Here is a 24,226-nt window from a genome sequence, read left to right as displayed (position 1 = left end):
ATGATGTGGCCTAATATGCTAATGAGTGTGTGACCTAATATGCTAATATTAGGGGATGTGGTCTAATATGCTACTGAGTTCCTGCTGAGCTTTTTCTACAAAAAAGCCCTGGACCTAGGCATTTGCCTAGGGCGGTGGGCCGGGTGTGTGCGTGCACCAGATTAGGCTCTCCCCACATGATTTCAAATAGAAAAACAATTATTTGCATTAATTTTGCTGGCCTGAAACATTCTCCCTCAGCAGAGCACTGTTTTTTAAGTTGATAATTTTTTTATGGCCCGCAAATGATGTTATAAATATCCATATGGCCCTTGGCAGAAAAAAGGTTCCCAACCCCTGCCTTATAGGATGAATTTCTGTTGGTAGAACAGGATGTTTTTGTCTCCTTCCTCACTTCCTGAAATGCTGCTTCAGTATAATACAGGGAACATTAAGTAGCAGCATGAGGGCTGAATTGGAGACTGGGCTTGCTGTGGGAGACAGGCAAGGCAAAAATCACCTGCACCTTCCATTAGGAGAAATTTGCTCTTGGATTTAACCCACAGGGAACTGTTGAATTTGTATGCAAGGTGCACTCTCTCTTTGCCTACCAAGAGTCCCCATAGACCTGTGACCAGCACTCTGTATAGATTGACAGTTCCTGCAATTCTAAGAACACTTACCTGGGAGTAAGCCCCATTGAATAAAATACGATTTACTTTTGATTACACTTGCTTAGGATTGCTCCTTCAAAGCCCTGAAATATATTCCATAATTATTTTGAATATATGGTCAGAAGTTCTTTGACAGATATACAGGGTTTCTTTGACAGACAAGGAAAAGAACTGATGTGATAAAAATTTCCCAAGGGAAGAAGTCTTGGGGAAAACTGCTATAGTGACATCAGACTAAGCTATAATCTTCTATGGGATTTCAAGCCTTCTGTTTTACATTAGTGGGTCTCTTGTTTGAATTACACCTTTAGTGCATGACAAAGTATTAAGAAGCAATTATAAATGCATTATGTCAGGATTGTGTATTTTTAAATCAATTAAATAATATTAAGAAAGCATGGTTCTTTTCATAGCAGTTGTCCCTAGCTTTTATGACATTTGATCCGATGGCCAATGTTGGTGATATATACTAATAACAACACTCTAGCTAAAGGAAGCCAGATAAGCTAATGAGTAACTAATAATGTCTGGTTATTATGGTTGCAAATGTTAATCAATTTAATCCGTAGATTATTCTACTGAAGTTTTAAGAGCAGACTAAATATTATACTTTGATTAATCACCTGGGCAGATCCTGTGCAGGCCATACAGATGGTCTGGCTTCCTCTACTACATGTAATGATGAAGAAAATTCAAGATGGCATTTCCTTTCACCTTTTCTTCAAAGCTAGAAGATTGCATTTTGTGGTGAAATCATTATAGTTTTCCTTCTAGAAATATGACTTACTAGACACTAAAGCTAAACATGTATAGCTGAAAATCAGAAAGAATACATATTTTAAATTAGATGCTCTATAAGACTGACATGTTTTGCTTATTTTTTAAGAGCACTTTTGTCTTGGGTCTAAAATTATATTAGTGACTCATATATGTTCTGTATTCCATTGTGGAATCCAGAAATTACTGAAGGGCCAATGTTGTATTTTTTTTGTGTTTGGTACTTGAGAGATTCAGGGTCAAATCATTACTCAAATATGGATCTTGTTGGATGACTTTGAGATAGTCAGATTCTGTCAGCCTAACCTACAAAGGTTATTGCAATCTCCTAGGGTTGCCAAGTCCAATTCAAGAAATATCTGGGGACTTTGGGGGCGGAGCCAGGAGACTTTGGGGTGGAGCCAGGAACAAGGGTGTGACAAGCATAATTGAATTCCAAGGGAGTTCTGGCCATCACATTTAAAGGGACAGCACACCTTTTTAAATGCCTTTCTTCCATAGGAAATAATGAAGGATAGGGGCACCATCTTTTGGGGCTCATAGAATTGGATCCCCTGGTCCAATCATTTTGAAACTTGGGGGGTATTTTGGGGAGAGGCACTAAATGCTATACTAAAAATCTGGTGTCTCTACCTCAAAACATAGCCCCCCCAGAGCCCCCAATACCCGTGGATCAATTCCCCATTATTCCCTATGGGAATCGTTCTCCATAGGGAATAATAGAGTGCCCAGTAGACATTTCCCTCCCCCACACGCTTTCTAAAGCAGGGGGAGGGCCTCCAAACCAGGGAATCCCCTGCCCCCTCCCTCTCTCTCACACACAAATACTTACTGAGTCTTGTTCCTGCAGAACTTTACTTGATCTGAAAACGAAAGCAAAACAAAGGGAGGAGCAGTTCTCCAAAGCCCTTCCTGTTTCCTGCTTCCTGCTCGGCCTTAAAGGCACATATTTTAAAAACGGACTTGCAGGAGCTCTAAAACTACATGGTGACTGTGGGGGCGGGGCTTCCCCCACTGGCCAGCTGGCTGGGGGCAGGGAGAAGCTTGTAAAAGCGGGGGATCCCCCACTGGGACCTGGGGATTGGGAAGCCTTCAGTCGCCAAATGAAGGACTTTGGAGGAAGGGTGACATAAATGTGTGATAGATTCCCTGTGAATTAGATTCTTAACTTTTTGGAAGTGTGCAAATTTATTTCACCTGATAATCCAAAAACTATTAGTTGATAAATAGACATAAAATAAGTGACAAGTAGTATACTGGTGACACACAGTCAGTTCTGATGTAGATAGTCGAGCACCAGACATTAACATCCACTTTTATGAGTAATTTTGCTCAGTTGATTTATTTGGGACAAGGTAGGGCTTGGTGGATCCTTGATAGGTGGTCACTAGGAATTTCTAGTGTTGTCGGAATCTTTTGATATGGGCCACTCCCAAGGCCAGGAGGCTAGACTTGATGAGCCAGTGATCTGATCTTGTACAAGAAATCCAGTGTGCCTGTTATATGTTGACAGACCCTTAGTTTAAAATATGCTAGCATGCTAGTACAGCTATAATAATAAGCTGACTGATATACTGCTTCCAGAGGTTTTCTATAAAACTGGCATAAATGATAATGAATAAATAATCTCCTGTAAAATTCATACGGTAACTGAGCTTACCCCAGGCGGGATGTGCCATTGTATATTAGTGTATGAAACGTGTAAGAATTTCAGACCACTGGTAATTTAGGGTTAAGAATGTTTGCAGCTGCCCTCTACTGCTGGTTTTATTTTCCCGTAAGGTGTTGAGGGTTTAGGTCTTTTGCCACTACACACTTTCCAATTTTAGCTTTGTGTTAAAAGTCTAAGGGTTGGCTTTTGGGGGGAGGGGATGACTGCAGAGAGAATTTTGCAAACTGTTGGGTATACTAATGAAATAATCCCACTTCCCTGATCTGGTGTGCAGAAAGGAAAAGAATAAAGAAATTGAATTGAAAAATGCATTAGGTAATGCCTGATCTAGGAATTAATCTGCTTACTTACACACAGCAAAGATACAAATTCTCTTGAGATAGCTAACTTCGTTTCTGTTGTAGTATAATCCATGTTTGTACAAGCATACCTAAATTGCACTGAATTGTAAAGATTTCTAAGTAAAATGAAAGTGTGTTGGAGAGAGGTTTTTTCCTCATCTACTACCCTTTCTCAGCATTCAAACATTTTAAAGGAAGATGTGGTCTCAAAAACTACATGACCATAATTCTTTTTTTTTTATTATTATTTTTATCAAATCTGCTCAGCACAAGAAAGAGACGTAAAGGTACATTTTGGTCTTGGAAAGAGGTGCTGTAAGAAATCCCTGAAGTTATTGTTTAGTTGGACTTCAATCTCAATGGGAATGAAGATGCCAGAATCAAACTTTCAATCTTTTCTAAATTTCTTTTTTATTGGCAGTTTGAATGGTGCACTTTATTCCTTGGTAGTAGGATTCCCCATTAGGCATTTGTCTTGTTGACATGTGAATATCCTGTTGTCACAGATTAACGCAACTGTGTGTTACCAAGCAGGATGCCATTTAAGATAGTCTTTGAGCAAACACCTAGATCAGGGGATGGTCATCTGGTGGCTTCTGGACATGTTGGCACAATCCTTGCTCTTTACTGTATTGGTAACATTAAACAATTGTCTTCCTTTCTTAACACAAAGAGTTTAATTGTAGAAATAATAGGTATGTTTGATCTCAGGGAGGAACTTTTCTTTGGAAAGATTGATGCTCATTTTAGTGGGTGCTATAGGCATACCAAAGTCAGATCAAAATCTTGCTGTACCACATTAATGAGAAATGTTTCAAATTACTATCTTTAGCAAGACAGAGAATCAGCAGTTTCTCCTCAGACACAGGTAGTTCATATTCAGCTTCATAAATGAAAAGAGAAGAGATGGGATTCTGACTCTCAGAGCGGTTTACAATCTCCTTCCCTTCCTCTCCCCACAGCAGACACCCTGTGAGATAGATGGGACTGAGGAGAGATCAGCAAGAACATTGATTGATCCAAGGTCACCTACATGTGGAGGAGTGGAGAATCAGACCCAGTTCTCCAGATTAGAGTCCTCTGCTCTTAACTATAGCAAACTGGCTGTCTACCAGTTAAGTATGGTTAAGAGTTTGATTGTTCAGATTGGAAGGCCAGTAAGGAAATGGAATGTCCCATTTAGTAGTGTTTGTGAAATGTTACTTTCTAAATTCATAGTTATATCACATAGCTTCTTACCTTTATTTTATATGTGTCCCATAACACTTCATTTTCTTTAGATATTTTTATTTCTCAGTGAAGTTTTAAAGTATAAACATTCATTCTTCTGCTAATTATCTATTAAATCTGATAACCATATGTCATCAGAGAGCATAGTGTTGCTGTATTTCAGTCTCCTTCAAAAAAAAGGTTTGAGGAATGTTAAAATCATCAAATTAAATTGCTTTTCATTGTTTGATATGATAAAGAAGTATCTAGTGAAGCGTGTATATTTGCATACACACAGGCCAAATATGTCAAAAATCCTTCTTTGGTGAAAAAAGAATATGTTTATCCTTTGTACTTGGCAGAAATAATTCTTGTAGAGACTTTTAGACTGCAGTGCTCCGTGAAGTTAGGCCAATGAAATCCTACTGAAGACATTAGAGTCACGAACTCCTAGAAATTGGAGCAGTACTTAGGGAAGATAGTGTAAGCCAAAATGCCCTCAAAACGAGGTTGGCGAATTGTCAGGTGGGCACCTGGCTTAATCAGGATCTTTTACCTGTGTATACAGGATTCCACGTCCAGAAATTAATGCTTAAAAATATTAGGGACTCTAATTAAGTAAAACAATTACAATTTATTCAAGAAAAATATAGGCTTCCATATAGGATAAAATACTCATAAAATCATACATACAGTCCTAAGAAAAATGGATGGATGGATGGATAGATAGATAGATAGATAGATAGATAGATAGATAGATAGATAGATAGATAGATAGATAGATAGATAGATAGATAGATAGAGAAACACATGGGTAGATGAACAGGGTGATATTTACCGATCGTAGTCTTCAAGGAAGGTTCCAATGGTGACAAGTGAGGAAGTGGGAGAGGGGACCCGAAACTTGGCCTTAGAATCGGGGATGGATCTAGACAGTGGAATTAGGATACTGCTAGAAGCACACCTGTGGGTAGCTAGTCCACAGGTTATAAGGACTACCTTGAGCCCTTAGAGGATGGGAGGTATGAGGGAGGAGGAAGGTGGTCAGCTGACGCATGGCCTCCCAAAAAGGGGAGGCTTCGCAGTGACTATAAGGGCTGGACTACTGTGAGAGCCAATAGAAAGTTCATTGGTGTCACCTAATTGGGTGCCCATTCCTGACCAATGAACAAACCTGGATCCTGGATACCTGAGTGGACTTTCAGGTTGAAATGGACCAGGGTGGGGATGTTCCAAGGGGATAACAAAGAGAAGAATGGGGAAAATCATTGGGTGGAGGTATGCTTGAGTTATCCAAAGGATGACAATAGAGGGCCAAATTGTTATCTAAGGTAACACCCGGTTTACACAAGGGAACTTGCTTCAAGCTGAAGATGGTCTTCCTCTTCTTCTGTCTTCTTCTTGGCATCAGTCCTTGTCTTGAGTTCCGTTGGAGAAAGACAGGGCGGTTGGACGATTAACCACACCTGGGGTGGGTTGATGGCTTGTAATCACAGGTGACATCTGGCGAGTACGTGAGCCGTTCGCTTCGCTGGAATGGAGTCTGGCCTGGTAGGAAGATGGCTGCGTGTGGTGTTAGCCCTCCACGGTGGATTCCATGGTCAGTGCTTCAAAACCATTCGCTTGGATAGCTCCTGGCGGCGCAATCTCCTCCGTTCCTGAGTGCCTTCTTAGCGTTCTGGCTACCAGTACTGCATAGGTCCCTTTCGCCCCTGGATAGGCTCACTCACACTCTCTGGCCAGACATGTGTGAGCAGCTTCTCCAGGTGCTCTGGCCACCAAGGTGGTGATCACGATGTTCTGTAAGGGGTTTTTCCTCACAGTAGGAGGGAACGCGATGGGAATGTGATGCTTTAGAGTCCATCCTCCAAAGCAGCTATTTCCTTCAGATTGGGTTGCCAGGCTGGGAAATAGCTGGCGAGTTTGGGGGGGGGGGGCAGAGTCTGGGGAGGGCTGGGTTTGGTGAGGGAAGGGACCTCAGCAGGGAATAGTTCCTCCTCTAAAGCAAGCATTTTCTCCAGGGAAACTGATCTCTGTCATCTGGCAATCAGTTGTAAAACTAGGAGATCTTCAGGCCTCACCTGGAGGTTGAAATAACAGCAAAAAATGTGGAAAAATAACGAAAGAATCCTAAAAATACTTAACAATTCAACAATATATATTCAATGGAAATTCAGCATTGAATATATATTGTTGAATTGTATTTTCAGGAGTCTTTCGTTATTTTTCCACATTTTTTGCTGTTATTTCATTTTTTATTGTGGAACTCTAGGCTTTATCATCTCACCTGGAGGTTGGCAACTCTACTTCTATGGGAATTAACTGGAGATCATTTGTAATTGCAGAAGAACTTCAGGCTCTACCTTGAGGTTGGTAACCCTTGTGTTGCATCTAAGAGTGCATCTGAAGAGGATCTTTTAAAAACAAACTCAGTGAATGTCAGTATATATGTTTAGGATTGCACTGTTTGTCACAGTCAGAATTTGTGGTACCAGTTTGTTCATTATTTCATCAATGTAAGCAAGGCTTTTTTGAGCAGGAATGCACAGGAATGCAATTCCGGCTGGCTTAGTGTCAGGGTTTGTGGCCTAATATGAAAAAGAATTCCTGCTGGGCTTTTTCTTCAATAAAAGCCCTGTATGAAACAATGGTGACATCATGGGGTGTGGCCTAATGTGAAAAAGAGTTCCTGATGCTCTTCTTTATAGATTGTGAGTGCAAATTCTGCATGTTCAGTTAAATGCAGTCCTTTTAAGTCTCTCTTTCCCTTCCAAGCAATCAGAGTGATCTTCTTCGTGGTCTCTGTGCAGTCACACATATGGGTTATCTGCCAGGATCGAGCCCGACCTCGGAGAATTCAAAGCAATCTTGAAGCATTAATTTTAGCGCGCCTTCCTCTCGTCCCGGGGAGGAGGCATCACCTGCGCATGCCTAGATGAGGGGGAGGCGCCTACCCACTCAGTTTCTTCTTTACCGCCGTCCGGAATACACCTACCGCTCTGAGTCTCCCGCTTTCATCGCAATCCTCCGATTTCCTCACCATCTTCACTGTCCACTGTGCTGCATCGACCGATGGCCACTCTCTATGTCTTTTCTGCCTCGGCGAGGCGTACCGCATTGATACTTGCGTGCACTGCAGCCAGCTTGGCAAACAAGCTAGAAAAAACAGCGCGGCAAGACTCAGAAGCCATTTGCTAGAGTCATCACTGCACCCAGCTATGTCCCACGCTTCGAGTTCTGACTTCGCTATCATCCCTAGCTCAAAAGGGAATGACTCTACCAGCAGCTTCCGTGGCCTTGGTTCCCAGTAAGCCTAAGTCCGGGAAACATCCGAAGAAATCAGACGATTCCAGAAAGCGGCACCACGTGGAATCAACCTCTAAGGATGCTACGGGCCCAAGGCAAGCCATAGGCCACTGGATCCAACCTCTTCGGCACGGCCTCCCACGCCGCACCCGGCTACCAACTCCGCGGCTTCGGTACCGACAACCCCTGCTTCGAAGGCAACCTCGACGCCCGCTATTACGCCCCTTGAGATCGTTCGTATCCACTCTCGGTCACCTTCAATTCACGAATCCTTACCAGAGCAGATACTGAGCACCAAGTCCCCGGGTTCAACCAAAAGCCAGCGCCTCAACATCCTATACACACACTCGTTTCGGGAGGTCTCAATACCTCCACAGACAATATCTGCACCCTCCCTCGAAAGAGAGCCGTCGACTCCGAGAGAACTGCCCATTCGTATCCGAGCTAAGAGGTCTTGAAGCAGTCAGAGAGAACTCTATTACTACTACGCTTCATTGAGGTCCAGGTCACCATCCCCTCATAGGTACCGAAGATAACGCAGATTGCCATCCACGGGTTCTTATCAACATCTCATCCATGAGGACTCTCGGTACTGTGAGGACTCTCGACACCGTGAGGTGCCTTACTACCGACACTGAACACACAAAGAAGACTGTCCTCGGTATCGTGAGACTCCTCCGCACCAAGAGCATACATACTATGAGGACCGCCCCTGGTACCGTGAAGCCTCTGCTCATTACACCACGGAGCCGAGACCGTTGTCACCAGCTAGATCGACCTCGATCGGTCCAACCAAACCACGGGCACAGCCCTCACTATCTGAACAAACTACCAAACCTCTGAACGTAGACACCCAGGAAGAATCTGAGGCAGAGCAGTCTGACTCATCCCATTCCTCAACCTCAGATCTCCACTCACCAGCATCTGACATTGCTAAACCGGCTGACCTGTCTCCATCAGAGGGACCCAAATCCTACCTGGATTTGTTATCCAACATTGCGAACTCCCTCAGCATCAAGCTAACCACTGACGTGCCTAGAGTCTCAGATGTAGTCTACGATCTGGTGCACACTGACCTGCCTGCAGGTTCCTCCTTTCCAATGCTTCCAGTCCATCTGGAAACTCTGAAAGAGGCTTGGGACAAACCAGCCTCAGTACCACCAACGTCAAAACGGTTCGAATCACTCTACAAGGTTCATGCCCCCGAATCTAAATACCTCTTCAACCACCCTGCACCGAATTCTATGATAGTTCACTCATCATCCAAATCTAAGCAGACAAGACACCCCGTTCCTCCAGAAAGGGAAGGCAAAAAACTAGACACCATTGGGAGAAAAATCTACTCCCTCACCACCGCCACTACGAAAATTCGCAACTATATGGCATACTTCTCAGCGTACGCCTTTAACCTGACTACACAACTCAACACCCTGGTTCCCTCTCTGCCAGAGACAGCGCAAAGACAAGCCTCACATGCCCTACAAGAGCTTGCGAGAGTCAGCAAGCAGCAAATTAATATGGCACGCCACGCAGCCCAATGCTCTTCCAGAACCCTGGCATCGGCAATTGCCTTACGTCGACATGCATGGCTCAGGTCTTCATCACTGCAGCCAGACATAAAGTTTAAAATAGAGGACTTACCCTTTGACGGGCAGGGCCTATTCAGTGCCACTACAGACAACATTCTGACCAATGTCGACGACAGCAGAAAGAGGGCTAAGAGATTGGGGGTTACCCAACCACAATCCCAATCCATACGACAGAGAAATTGGAAGCCAAACTACTATAAGCACTCTCGATCCCCATGACAGGCTAAACCCTGGAGGCGCAAGCCCCCCCAGGCAAAACAACCCTTCCAGCAGAGAGCACACCCTCAAACATCAAAGAAAATGACACCGACCACAAAACAGTCTCTTTGATTCCCCTACTCCTCTCGGACAGCCACAACATTATCCAGACATCAGACTACAGCCGTTTTACCCCATGTGGAAGTCCATAACATCAGACTCATGGGTCCTGGCGATCATCCACAGGGGCTACACCATAGAGTTCAACTCAACCCCAAAACATCACAGGTTCATAACTACCCCACCATCCCCACCTCTACAATTGGAAATTGTGACCTTGCTGGACAAGGGAGCTGTAGAATCAGTTCCACCACAGTACCATCATACGGGATTCTACTCCCGCTACTTCCTGGTTCCAAAGAGAGACGGGGGATTACACCCCATATTAGATCTGCGAAAGCTCAATCTTCACATCCGCCACAAAAAATTCGGCATGGTCACTCTTCAGTCTATTTTACCACTGATTCCAGAGCAGGCCTGGATGGCATCGATAGACCTGCAAGACGCCTACTTCCACCTCACCATCAACCACCATCACATAAGATTCCTCAGATTTGCTATCGGAGATCGACCCTATCAATTCCGCGCTCTTCCCTTTGCTCTCCCAACAGCACCAAGAGTATTTACAAAATGTATGGCTGTGGTGGCAGCAATATTGCAACAACAACGAATATCCATCTACCCTCACATAGACGATTTGCTGGTCGTTGCCCAAACAAAGGAACAGCTCCAAATGGACGTTTCGGCTACCCTCTCCCTCCTGGCTACCCTAGGCCTTCAGGTCAATCAGATGACATCCAATCTGACTCCTACTCAGACCATACAATTTATAGGAGCACACCTGTCAACGATCTCTCGCAAAGCCTACCTTCCAGCAGACAGAGTGCAACATATCCAGTCCTTGGCCAACAAGATAATAACGCATCGCTCCCAAACAGCTCTCATTTTTCAGAGGATGCTAGGCCTCATGGCGGCCACCATCTCTGTCCTCTGCTTCGCCAAACTTCACATGCGCCCCCTCCAGCTGTGGTTTGTCTGAACATTCCACCCTCAACAACAGCACCAAAGTGCTGTGCTAACTGTTCCGTCCCACATTATCCCATCGTTGCAGTGGTGGATGGTGGAACGTCATCTCCTGGCAGGAATGCCATTTGCACAGACACCTCCTTCTGTGATTGTTACCACCAACGCCTCCAAGTGGGGATGGGGAGCCCACTTGGGAACACTCACAGTCCAGGGAATGGACCGACTATGAAAGATCCCTCCATATCAATTGCCTGGAGCTCCTGGCGGTCCACAGAGCCTTAGTATCCTTCCTCACATCCCTTCGCGACCGCCACATTCAAGTCACCTCTGACAATGTGGCCACTGTCTTCTACATCAATCGACAGGGAGGCACTGCCTCTACTCAACTATGCAAACGAGCTCTAGCCCTGTGACACTGGAGCATCACCCAAGGTATCTTCCTAACAGCACTACATCTACCAGGGGTCCAGAACGTCCAAGCAGACGCACTGAGTCGCCACTTAATCAACGACCACGAATGGACCATCAACAGTAGTTACCTACAGCCTCTGTTCCAGACCTTTGGTACCCCGAAAATAGATGTATTTGCATCCCCAGACAATGCCCAGTGCCCCCGTTTCTACATGCGAGGCCCTTCGTCTCCACTGTCAGCAGGGGGCGCCTTCCTCCAGACATGGACCGAAGCACTGCACTACCTATTCCCTCCAATACCACTCCTCACGAGGGTATTACAGAAGATAAAGATGGACCACACCAATTGCATTCTGATTACACCTTGGTAGCCGCGTCAACCCTGGTTCACTACTCTCCTCCTCCTATCGAACAACACATTCCTCCGGTTCCCTCAAGCTCAGGACTTAATCTCCCAACAGGAAGGCACCACAACCCAACGCTCCTTCAACAGACAGCATGGAGAATCAGTTTCTGAGTTTTCCACCAGAAGTCTGCCATGTCCTGCTAAATGCAAGGAAACCTGCCACCAGAAAATCTTATTCTCTTAAATGGAAACGTTTTTCGGAATACGCATTTCAACATAAATTTAAACCTGATCTTTTCAGTATCACTCAAATCCTAACATACACTCTAGCCCTTTCTAACACTGGACTTTCATATTCCTCCCTAAATGTCCACTTAGTGGCCATCTCTGCGTTCCACCCACATATCGAGGGCTCCACCGTGTTCTCCTACTACCCTGCTAAAGCCTTTCTGAAAGGAATCCTTCACCTTCACCCTCCAATCCAGAAAATCCATCCTACCTGGAGTCTGTCACTTGTACTGAGTCAGTTGATGAAGCCACCCTTCGAACCTATGGCATCCATTCCTCTACATCTCCTGACTTGGAAAACAGCCTTGTTGGTAGCACTCACCACTGGCGGGAGAGCTAGCGATATCTGCACCTTTAGAGTGGACCCGCCATACACAGTTTTCCATCACAACAGAGTAGTGCTATGCCCTGACCCTGCATTCCTACCAAAGGTGGTCTCAGCATTTCATCTAGGAAAACCCTCGACTCTACCTGCTTTTTTCCAGCACCCTGCGGATGCAGGCCAACGAACTCTGCATAACTTGGACGTACGTAGGGCTCTTGCCTTCTTCATTGAAAGGACACAACAGTTCCGAAAGGACACAAGACTCTTTATAACATACGCAACCCACAACCAAGGTACTAAAATCTCAACACAGAGATTTTCAAAGTGGATTGTGGCTGCCATTACATTATGTTATGAACTGGCAAAACAGTCCATACCAGAATATATACGAGCTCACTCTACTACAGCCGTTGCAACCACAACAGCCTTCTGCAAGGGCATCCCGATGAAGGACATCTGCGCCGCTGCGGTCTGGTCGTCCCCATCCACATTCGCCTCGCACTACGCCTTAGACGTCCGTGCTCGGCGTGACACGTCCTTTGGACAAGCTGTGCTGCGATCTATCTTCGACTGATGCTCCCTATCATTCACACTGTGAGTACAACCCTATTCTTCTTATGCATAACTAACCGTGCCTTCTGGTTACAGATCCAGCACCCGCCTCCTGACGGAATAGCTTGCCAGTCACCATATGTGGGACTGCACAGAGACCACGAAGAAGATAAACAGGTTTCTTACCTGTAACTGATGATCTTTGAGTGGTCATCTGTGCAGTCACACATGCCCACCCTTCCTTCCCCGCTGCTGGATGCTTATTATCAGTAGCATTGGTCCACCTATACGGCGGTGGGAAGAAACTGAGTGGGTTAGGCGCCTCCCCCTCGTCCAGGCATGCACAGACAATGCCTCCTCCCTGGGACGAGAGGAAGGTGTGCTAAAATTAATGCTTCAAGATTGCTTTGAATTCTCCGAGGTCGGGCTCGATCCTGGCGGATAACCCATATGTGTGACTGCACATATGACCACTTGAAGGTCATCAGTTACAGGTAAGAAACCTGTTGTTTTTTTTTACCTAGGAAGTCATGGGGAAAAAATCAGTTTATCCATTTAGAGCTTTCTACAGGCACCAAGCTCTCCTGTTGACTCTTCTCCTCAATGAACTTTATTGCCCACAGTCCCTCTCTCCTCTCCTCATTGGCTTTTTTTTTGTTTGTTTTATTTTTAATTTCATTAAAATGGCAAATGGAGTCCATGCGATCCCCAATAGACTTGGCTTGAAAATGAAGGCACTATGCATAATCATTATTGGGGCTTCTATTTCCCCCAACAAATACTGAAAAAAATGTTCCTATGTTTAAATAGATGGACCAACACCTGTTATCTGAATTTCATTGAAAGGTGGAGTGAGCAGTGAAAACAAACACATTTCTCCTAATTTGTATCTATAGACATTTTTTGGCTTTGAGGTTTTACACCACTTTTGGAATTGGGGGTTGCAATGACCTCCAAAGGAAACCAGTCTTTGCAACCTGAATTGTAGAGTATATAGCTAGAGCAGGTAAAAGCCCTGTAACCAATTCCGCACTTAGCACTCACCTCCCTTCTGTGTGCGACTCCTCATGGTGGCTCTTTTTCCTGGATTCCGCATTAGCATCTCTGGAACAGGGCTGAGTGTTTCCTGCTTGCTCCCTGCCCCTGCAAACTTGAGAGCTGAGAACGAAACTGGGACAAAGGCTAATTCAGAATTGGTCTGTGTTTGTGCTCTCATGACCGTAGCCACATGGAAAAAGCTCAAATTGAACTGTACTGCAGTTTTGGAAATGGCGTCATTCTATCCCCCAGCAGGATAAGCCTGGACATATTTAAAGGTATGCCCTGAACCTCACATTTTCCAGACATGAAGGAGCCATGAAGCCTGGAACTCTAGATGACTCCTGGCCACCTGTTTTCTGAGCTAATTGCTTCCCCATCCTTCAAATTTTGCAAGCTTCAGTAGCAAGCTTCAGAGTGATCTTCTCAACTTTACATATCTGGGGTGGGGGAAGTACTTCAGATGACCCCAGCCACCTGTCCACTGAGCTGACCCTTGCACTGAATTGTTCACCTTCAAATTTTCCAAACCTCTGGTTTGACCATCTCAACTTTACAGGGGGGAAGTTACTCTAGATTACCCATAGCCACCTGTACACTGAACTGTTCACTTGTGACCCCTGGCCACCTGTTTTCTGAGCTAATTGCTTCCTTTTGTCCTTAACTGTTGTTGCACTATTATTACATTATGTTTCAGTGTTGTAACAGTTAAAAATGATTGTTTTCTTAAAAATAAACAGTTTCATAGAGTCCCAACTGTGTCTTCTGCTTTTAAAATGGTAGGACCAATTTGACCCCATTTAAGTTTTTGTGGAGTTTTGACATTTTCAATTAGGGGTACTTTTGATCCCAATTCCAAATTTTACTCTCTTTTTGACCTGCATTTCTGAAGCAAGTTATTCTAGAGTCCTGATTTTCAGGGCAGTCCTAAACACGTTTACACCTTAATAAGCTTATTGACTTCAGTGGCTTAAAAGAGTACTACACTGCATATGAGATACAGAATTAATCTAGGGAACCATTAAATATAAAAAGTCAGAAGACACCCTGAGTAATTGCTGCGGTATTTTTGAATATACAGAAAAATGTTAATAGGTTAACTGCACTGCTTGCAGTGTTAATGGTAAAACATGTAGAATGATAGCTTATGATATTTATGATAAAATACTCTTCAATTTAGGCAAGAAAATGCATTCTAGAAAGAACTGTCTTCTATTGTCCTGAAATGAAGGCTGCATGTAGTTGTGGCAAATAGAAATAACATGTGCTTAGAGAATTATTGACAAATGTAACTCAGCTTTACAGCAGGAAGCTCATAAAGCTGGCAGAGTGCTCTACCAGGTGTAAAGCTGTCTATTCCTGTGCTTCAGTTAGTGATGATTAGGAACAGCTGTTTTCAGGCAGATGTTTTTAGTAGGGTGTTAAAAATATTCGGCACACTTTTCTACAGCTGCACTTGAAGCCTCATTTGGATGTTTCAGTGTGGCAGCTGAGCTGTAAAGGAGGAAAAGTAACTGTCATCAGGATATTTTGCATCAGGATCATGAGTATTACACAATATCAGCATTATACCGGGGGGGGGGGGAATATTTAGCAATGCTTTTCACATTCACCTTGTAAGCATCCTCTTGGAAGATTTGTTGATGTGTATAAAGATCTATGAAAAGGATATAAAGGTGCCTAAAACTGGCAGAAAAATGCTGGTTTCTGGAGCAGTAAAGGCATATTATTGTAGTTTGTGAAGCATTCCAAGCTGAAACTGTCTGGGAATGGGGTTGTAGATAAAATTATAATTCTAGTCATTACAATTATAATTTTATTTCATATATTTTTAAAATTATACTGAGTGCTTATGATGCTCATTTCACTGGAATGCCTCATATTGTATTTTCAGAGACCTTGGAGACACAGTTTCACCTCCTGAGGGTGCACCTGCGTTTTTCAAAAGTTAACTCCTGGGACAACCCATTTGGATCTACTTAATGTCTTTATTGAACTCTTCATATTTGGGATTCCCTGGGGTGGTGGTCAAACAATCCTCTATGTGAAACAGAAAACTCTCTAGTTTTTTCATTTGATGGTATTAGAGATTTGGGTACTTTCCAGAAAAATAAAAATAAAAGATTAGTGGGATAATGCAACATTATTATAGGTATTTAACAATGGGAAGTAGATGATTAGGATGTGTAAAGGCTTTCCCATTATGGGCAGTGAACACTCAGTTCATGGATTTAAAAATTCAAGAGGATTTTTGCCTTCATTGTGTAGATGCAGGAAAAAGGAGCTAAGAACTAAATTGGTTTGATGGATCTTAAAGGACTAAAAAGCTGGCAGTGCACGTTGTTTGTTCCTCTTCCTGCTTGTTTGAAAATCAGTGATAGGAAGAAAGGCCACTGCTCCCATTGACTTGCCATTTGGGTTAAAGGTCTCTCTACATCTTTACTGGTGGATTTTGTTCAGCAGTGCTGGGGGCAATATCTGCTAACAGTGTACTGTGTGGACAAGATCATTGACTTCAGTGGCCCATGCATGGCATAGAAGACCAGCCAGCAATCATATGCCTGCATAGTTTTAGCATCACCACCCCCAGGTCTCAGATTCAGCAGAAGCTTACAGGAGCACAGTTCCTGAACCTTTCTGAGGGTTCCCCCTCTTCCTCCCCACCTACTTTGTCCATTGAATAGTAGATGCAGCTGCATAACAATCCCTGGATTACGAGAGCAGGCAGCCAGCCAGCTAACAGGGGCTTTTCCACACACCCAGCAGCCCTAATTAACCCCTGGAGAAACCCGCACAACCCTTTCTCCACTTCTTATGTGATTTTGTGTGGTGGGTGGCTTGCTGGCCTTTTGACTGGGGATGGAAGTCCAGGAGAGCCCCTGGCGAGTGAGGCCTGCTTGGGCTGGCTGGATCTCTAGCCAGCCTAAGCAGGCCTCACTCGCCCAGGGCTCTCCTTTCTTGCATTGGGTTACTTTTGGCTGATGGGTGGTGGCATATGCTAACGAGTTATGCTAATGAGCTCTAAAATTCTATCTGATCACTTTTAGATTTACACGAGATTACAAGATGCCACAGGTAGTAGAGCTAAATTCAGTTTCAAAGTACTGTCGTGAAGATACTGAAACTGCAGTGGGACTACAGAAGGAAAAGATACCCACTGAACAAAATATGAGGATCAAGATGGATGTTGTTTAGAGTGTAATTGCCATCCAGGCTAATTTCCCTCTGATGTATTGTATCCAGGAGTTCAGATAAGATGTGGAAACGGAAAATCAGGGAAGAGAGTTCCAATGGTGGCTCGTGTTTGATAAGGAGAGCTGTGTAAATCATGCTCAATTGGGGGGGATTTTTTGTGGGCTTGATTGTGCGTGTGTGGCTCTTACAAATTCAAGTTAAAAACAGTTTGATAGTATTACTGAGGAACAAAAACTGAAATCAAACCATGGTTAACGTACTGACCTTTCAAATAATAATTTGCTTTTAAATGTATTTCCTTGCATATAAAACAAAAGTTAACTGTCCAATAGGACAGCAACTGGAATGCATATGGAAGAATAAGGCAGGAAGAAGAAGAAAATTCTGAGAAGAAATATGGCATAGCTACATGTCAGATGTTTTCCACTCCTTTTCTCTCTTTCTCTTTTTAATGCACATAAACACCCATATGCACACACACATATATTAATATATATAATGTATGCAGATATTGATGGAATTCTATGAGTTGAAAGAGAAGGAAGATGTCTTTAAGGATCCATATCTCTCCCAGCAGATATACATTATTATCACTGGAATGTGGTCTTCAGTCTTGAAACAGTTAAAAGAGTTCTATGGTCACAAAAGAAGAGATTTCTTCAGAATTATCTCCCGCCTCACATTTGCTCTTAGGCAAGCAGTTTAAAAAAGCCCAGTGATTGAGCCAGTGATCCAATTTGAAATGCAGAAATGATTAGAGCTGCTTGCCTCATTTCATATCGAAATTCTCTGATTTATGACAGGGCTGCAGCCAAGATCTATCTCCAAAGGGAATTAGTGTGCAAGTTTGCATATTTTTGTTATTTAGGTTTCTGATAGCAGCTTCTAGCTAGAAATTCTCAACTAGGAGGTAGTGGCAGCGAGTTTTTCAGCCACTGGAGCACAAAGTGATAAGAGCCTTATGTTTAGGACATTTAGACCCCTTGACCATTTTCCCATGCTATAATTTGAAGGAAAAAAAACTGGTTTGCAGAAATTCAAGAATCCAATGGAATGGTTAATTGTAATGCTAGAGAAGGGAATTACCCAAATTCTGTCTCCATGTTTTAACTAGCAGAATTTTAATGAGGCATAAAACTTCAATCATACAACTGACCTATGGGGCAAAGTATAGAACATATAATGAAACAGAAATAGAATTCTGGAAAAAAAATTATTACCTTATCTGGCATTTACATAAAGTGTTAACAGGAAATTATGCAGTAGTTATAAATGAAAAAATATGGGATTTAATGTACTTATTAATAAAGATTTGTTACATACATGATACTAGTGTCCCAAATCTGCTGTCCGCAGCTGTCCCCAATGTCTTTCGTCTTTTTTCTTAAATGCATTTAGTGTCTTATTCATGCTGCATGTTAAAGACCAATTCTCCTTTAATGCTAGTTTCTAAGAAACATGGAAACATCTTTATGGAGAAGTTGAGTACTGAGGAACCCCCTCCCCTTTAGCAGGATTTAGGACGGGTGAAATGGGTTAATCATGACAGGGCACTCTGCAAACTTCCACATGAATACAATTGCCAGGTGAACTTACCTTGCTCATCTTCCATGTTTAGATATGTAGTGATTTAGTGAATAGATCACTCTAAGTTTCTGTTGAGCAGCTTTAAGCCTGCAAATTATCTGCTTATTCTATAGAACCAAGTTTTTATCTGTTAGGTTCTTGCAGTTCTGGTTGTTAAGCTCTGGACTGCATGCTAGGGTCACCATTTTTTTTAAAAAAATGCCACTTTTATACTGTGAATCACAAAAACCTTTATACTACTTTTACTGTTAGGCAATATATAGTTCTATGATAACAAAATGGGAACAAGATTAATAATCAGAAGGAGCAAACACTGGAGGCACATATAGATCCTAAAGGGTAAGTATGAACTGAGTGTTTTCTTTCCCATATGTACAGAGAGCCAGTTTGGTGTAGCGGTTAAGTGTGTGGACTCTTATCTGGGAGAACCGGGTTTGATTCCCCACTCCTCCACTTGCACCTGCTGGAATGGCCTTGGGTCAGCCATAGCTATCACAGAGGTTGTCCTTGAAAGGGCAGCTGCTGTGAGAGCCCTCTCCAGCCCCACCCACCTTTCAGGGTGTCTGTTGTGGGGGAGGAAGGTAAAGGAGATTGTGAGCCGCTCTGAGACTCTTCAGAGTGGAGGGCGGGATATAAATCCAATATCTTCTTCTTTTTCTACTTTGCGGGGGTGAGGGGCAGCTGTTTCTGCCAAAAATCATGGAAACCTACAGTGGAATCCTAAAATAATGTCCTGGATGTGAGCCCCATTGAATAGATCTGAATAGGATTCTTAGCATACTTGCTAGCATATTTAGGATTGCTCTGCAAATAGGGCTTCTCCCACTGTGTGCTTTCACACAAGAGATTTGGCCCAACCTAGCCCTGCCTCCCATTTGAATTAAATGTGCATGATCACACAAACACATCTGCCCTCTGAGCCGCATTTGTTCTCACCCTGTCTCTAGACGCCTCCTATCGAGATTTAAAAAGCCACCTGGTTTTTCCCAGTAGTTTCCCCCCAATCGCATTTAGGTCGCATATTTGCTGGCTGTCTGAACACCTGGGCGTGACTCATAAGTGGAAGAGCAGTGTGATCACGCCAAGCTGCTTCCAGCATGTTTGAGGGTCCCCCCCCCCCCTTAACCTCTCTCCAAGGAGCACTTGTGCGCTTCATTGCTTGAGCGCACACAGCAGGGAACTTTTTAAAAAATGCTTTCCACAGCGGGTCCATGGTTGAGACGCACTAGCTGTCTGAATGGGCAACCATGGACTGCTGCCAGGATCCTGCTGCTTTAATGGTCAGTGTCTGATCCCTCTGAAATGGACCAAAATCAAGCAGGTTTTTTGGCAACAAGATAATATCACGTCAATTTCCCAGTGTGATAGCACCGACTGTGTTTGATCCTGTAAGTGCTGTGACACCATGACACCAAGAATATCATCTACTGGTAGAAATAGAGTAATAGTGCCAGTTTCCTTTTAAAAAATGGTGACCATGGAAGCAGTTCATATGGAAGTTGACAACTGCCACTATATTTAACCACATGTGCAGTAACATGAAATTAACATATTCAGATTAAATTTATAAATTTAGGCAGCTCCACTGATTGATCAGCTACCTGCTTGTGATCTGTGTGAGGATGTGTCTGCATGAGTTCTTATTGGATGTGCTGAAGAAATACACATGTGGTTTCCTGTTTACATATCTACTGGAGAAAAATATAAGTAAAATTCAAATTATATACAGACTACACTGAATAAAGAAAACACACCAACAATGCTTTCATTGCATAGGGCTGGCACACAAAGGTTTCATCGTTCTTTTCTGTGAATATTCACAATGAGGAATACTCATGCGCACACAGAGCATTTCTCTTTGTTGAAGAGGACAGAAGGTCTTGCCTATCTGGGGCTTTAGACTCCACTCTGAACTAAAAAGTTCATTTTATTTGCCTTAAAATTTCTATGCAGCAATCTGCAGTGAGAAATAAACATATTGTCCTTTCAACCAAGCATATTTCAGCTTCCATTCATTCAGTTTCATTTTGGTCTGACTAGGGTTACCATATTTTGAAAAACAAAAAGAGAGACATATTTTCCAACCAACTACTTCAAACAAGTGATCACTGTGACATATCCCGTTTTAAATTCCCCTACTATTTGTTGTGATAATTGCCACTAACTAGGAATGTTCCTAACTTTGCAACTCAAAAAGAGGACATTTTCATCATTTTTTAAAAAGGAGCCCAAAAAAAGACAAGACACTAAAAGAAAGAGGACATGTCCTCTAAAATGATCCCAAAGTGGACATTTTTTGTAGTTTGTGTTTTCTGTTTAGATACATTATGCAATTACTTAATTAACCTACTTACTGATAAAAGCTGTGACTGTGATCAAGATACTGACCTTAACACAATGCAATGATACTTCACCTAAAACAGATATGATTGGCTTGTAAACACCCTTTTGCGCTCTGATATGCATTTGGAATGGATTTTAACATTTTAGTATTTTGAATGGCATTTTAATAACTCTGCATCATAAAAGAAACAGAGTAGTTTGTGGGCTAACTATGCAAAACCAAGAATATTGTTCCAATAGTAAAATTCAGGAGATGAAGCCATTGCCATCAGTTTGCAAGATGTGAGTAAGGTTGTTAACGATAGGATGGTTTGAAGGTCATTAATTTGTAGGGTCACTGCAAGTCGGAAGTTCCTTAATGGCACTTAACACACACATTTTTGAAACATAATTTACTAAATAGGTTTATTCTTAAGTAAACCTTATAAAATAGCCTGTAAATCATTAGAATATGTTGCTATGGTGCAGCTTCAGTAATATCATGTACGAGGCAAGCTTCACAAGTTAGTTTTGCAATGCACCATATCTATATGGTACATAAATGAAGTTGTTTCAAATTCTGTGTCCATCTCATTCTTCCTACCATGCTGTTCTTACATGGAGATGTACAGTGCAATCCTAAGCAAAGTTACACCCTTCTAAACCCAGTGATTTCGATGGATTTAGAAGGATGTAACTCTGCATAGAATTGCAATGATAAATCTTTTCATGGCATCGCAATGCTGCGGTAGGTTATGGTCAGCATTGCTAACATGGTGCATCACATTATACCCCAGATATTGTAGAGGTTCAGCAGCAGTTAATGTTTTACTCTTTTTGAGTACAGCTTCTTCAACCAATAAGCTGTTAATTACTATGACAAGATGAAGTTATAGCAAAATATATTGCTAATCTGACTGATGTGTCAATAATCTGTTAAATTATTATAAACTAAAGTTATGACTAGTCAGCTACATTTTCTGAACATTGCTTTGAAGTGTATCATATCGCACTATGCTGGTATGTATTCTAGTGAATAATAAACCAGCTTCTTCCCTCATGGCTCCATCACAACCATGATTCTTCTGTGGCCAGTTTCACATATGAATAGCTGTGCTCATGTGGCACAGACTGATTTCCCCCTTCCCTTCCCTCCCTTGATGATGTTCTGTGATCATTATTTTTAAAGAATGTCTCAGAGAATTGCCTTCTTTGGATGGTGATACCTTAAGCATATATGCCACTTGGTTTTACGTTTAGAGCTTGTGTCATAACAGTGAATTACACAGTACACAAGAATAAAAACACAACCAATGAAAAACAATGAAAAATCAACATCTACAAAATGACAACCAGTTAATGGAAAATCAGTGCCCAGAAAATGACAACCATTTAATTTGGAAAAGTTTGGCCATAAGAGGATTTTACCAGAGTAGATATGAGGTGTCCATAGTAAAATAATAATAAAAAATCATGTTCAGTGGAGGAGTCCTCTTTCATTTCCCCCTCAGATCTTGTTTTGTTCAATAAATCTTTCTCCATATACCTCCCTGCACCATGACCACTGCAGCATCTGCTGATCTTGGAAAGCAGGTTTTTTTGGGTTTTTTGTCAAGAGATAGCTGTTCTACTCGCAAACATTGTTCAGTAATGCCTTGCAGGGAGTGTACTGTGTTCTTGCCACATTCTTACTAATTAATTCCTAAAGGACTTGCTCCTGGCCTAAAACATGTAAAGCCAACAATATGGAGAGTTTCTTTTGGCAGCTTCCATGCAAAGAAACAATACTAACAGGCTAGGATCCACATCTAAGCAAACAGAAACTAGAAAGGCAATAAATATTTTAAAAATCTCCAAGAAGAAAATGAATGACTCCTGCATCACAGGAAAAAAAAAATCGGAGTACTAGTGAGTGAATAGCTGGTTTTAAAAATCAAACAGGTTTGCTACTGACTTCAAGGGACATGTGTCCTTCCTGCAATCTGATTGATTTTCAAGGAATGACTTTGTAGAATTACAGTGAAACCTTAAACAGAGTTATACCCTTCCAAATTGATGGAAGTCAGTGGACTTATTAGGGTGTAACACTGTTACGGATTGCATTGTCAGAAACAGAAATAAAATGGGAAAACCTAAAAAGTAGAGATGGGGACAAACTTGGAAAATGATGTTTCATGTTTGTTCATCATTCATTTGATTGTACAAACCAAATAAACCATGAACCAACATGAACCACCTTTTTCATAACTTCCTTTGCAAGTTAGAGATGCCAAACTTACCAAGAGTCTTCAGCAGGCTCTCCCCCACCCACCTTCCAAGTTTGGTGAAGAATGGATTTGGAATGTCCCAGTTAGAGTTTTCCAAAGCAGGTGCCCCCAGGAAAGCTCAGCTTCAGTTCTCACGACCACCAGTTCTCGTCTCTCTTTATGCTACAAAGTGAAAGCAGCTGAATCAGGGCATCTGCTCCCAAAAAGCAAAATGGAAACTCCATGATTGTCTCCCAGAGCTGCCAAGCTATGGACAACTGCTTTAGGTGTTTCTAGGGCTCTTCACAAGTCTACCCCTAGTGTAGCCTAAGAACTGATTGAATTGGAACCAGCTATCTGGAGAATGAACCGCAAAAAAACAAACCACCTGAACCTCTGTTGGGGAGATGTGGTTTGTACTTGGGTTTGGGAACAATGTGATCAAATGAACAGATTTGAAACAAACCACAATCTGGCCCTGTTCATTTTTGGGTCATGCCCATCCTTACCCCAAAAAAAGCGGAGAGGACCAATCTTAAAGAGCACCATTTTTCACTCTCTCATATTAAACTAAATTAGCTACTGAATAAAAAAGGCCAACTGGGTAATATGACATTTTCTGCATGGCCAATGTTACTGAATTAAAGGAAATGCAAACTTTTGCCACTAGAAGGTGTTTGTTTATAAGATGAAGACAGAGTTAATGTTGAGTTGTGTTTAGAATATGTTTGGTTTGATCCCATTTCAGACTGGTGTTTTGATCATAAATGATTATTTTACTCTTTTGATGTGGTGGTTAAGAGTGGTGGACTCTGATCTGGAGAACACAGTTTGATTCCCCACTCCTTCACATGCAAGCTGGGTGACCTAGGGTAAGTCACAGTTCTCTAAGAGCTGTCCTCTCGAGCACTTCTCTCAGAATTCTGTCAGTCCCTCCTACCTCACAGGGTGTCTGCTATGGGGAGATTGTAAGCCACTCTGAGACTCCAAGTGAAGGGCAGAGTATAAATCCAACTACTACTACTCCACCACCAGATGCACACTAACAACAAGCCGCTTTGGGTGGTTCTCTGTAGCTGAGAAAG

General features: G+C 42.6%; 1 protein-coding gene across 2 annotated transcripts in view; it reads left to right on the top strand.

The window, feature by feature from the left end:
- ZFPM2 (zinc finger protein, FOG family member 2) overlaps nt 1-24,226 on the top strand; it is a 552,362-nt gene that overhangs the window by 305,607 nt on the left and 222,529 nt on the right. The gene's annotated exons all lie outside the window — the stretch shown is intronic.

This window comes from Heteronotia binoei, chromosome 7 (genome assembly GCF_032191835.1).
Source record: "Heteronotia binoei isolate CCM8104 ecotype False Entrance Well chromosome 7, APGP_CSIRO_Hbin_v1, whole genome shotgun sequence".
NCBI classification, from domain to species: Eukaryota; Metazoa; Chordata; class Lepidosauria; order Squamata; family Gekkonidae; genus Heteronotia; species Heteronotia binoei.
Note: the sequence above shows the minus strand (reverse complement) of the source record. Positions and strands in the feature narration are given on the sequence as shown.